Consider the following 522-nt stretch of genomic DNA (forward strand, 5'->3'; position numbering starts at 1 on the left):
TTCATCGACGCACGAGCCGAGTGATCCACCGCTAAGAGTTGTCTGACTTTCGGCACCGCCCCGCGCGCGCGGGGAGGCCCTCGACTTTTTCGCTCGCCTTCCACCCAGGGAAGGCGGCTCCCCCGCACCGCACCGCACCGCACCGCACCGCGGAGCGCCCCGACGCCGGGACCACCGCGGAGCGGGACGGGGCGGACGAGCGTCGCCTCCGCGAGACCGCTAACGAGCACACCATCGAAGGAGAGGAGAGAAAAACATAGCGCGACCGAACGAGAAGGGCGGGGAGCCCTCGCTCCCGACCTGGGGAAACGACCCTGTCTCGCTTCGGGGACGGACCAGGCGCCCGGCTCGGCTTCGGCCCGACAGGAGGAGCCGCGGGACGGCAACGCGCGGGACGGCACGCGCCGCCCCGGCAAAAGCCCAGCCCGACGCGCCGGACCGCTGCCGACCACCGCACGGCAGCGCGCCCGGGCCCGCCTCGGCAAAAGACCCCTCCACAGCTGCCCCACGGGAGCCGCTCGG

The 522-nt window shown here is 73.2% G+C and overlaps 1 non-coding gene across 1 annotated transcript in view; it reads right to left on the reverse strand.

The window, feature by feature from the left end:
• The window catches only part of LOC146750981 (5.8S ribosomal RNA), a 153-nt gene extending 113 nt beyond the window's left edge, over positions 1–40 (reverse strand). Inside the window, exon 1 of the ribosomal RNA XR_014941991.1 lies at positions 1–40. This exon is cut by the window's left edge and continues 113 nt beyond it. This is a non-coding gene — a ribosomal RNA (5.8S ribosomal RNA).
• Between the last annotated feature and the right edge of the window lie 482 nt (positions 41–522).

Source organism: Coturnix japonica, unplaced genomic scaffold (genome assembly GCF_054131305.1).
Source record: "Coturnix japonica strain WE unplaced genomic scaffold, WE-NBRP24 Scf206, whole genome shotgun sequence".
Taxonomy (NCBI): domain Eukaryota; kingdom Metazoa; phylum Chordata; class Aves; order Galliformes; family Phasianidae; genus Coturnix; species Coturnix japonica.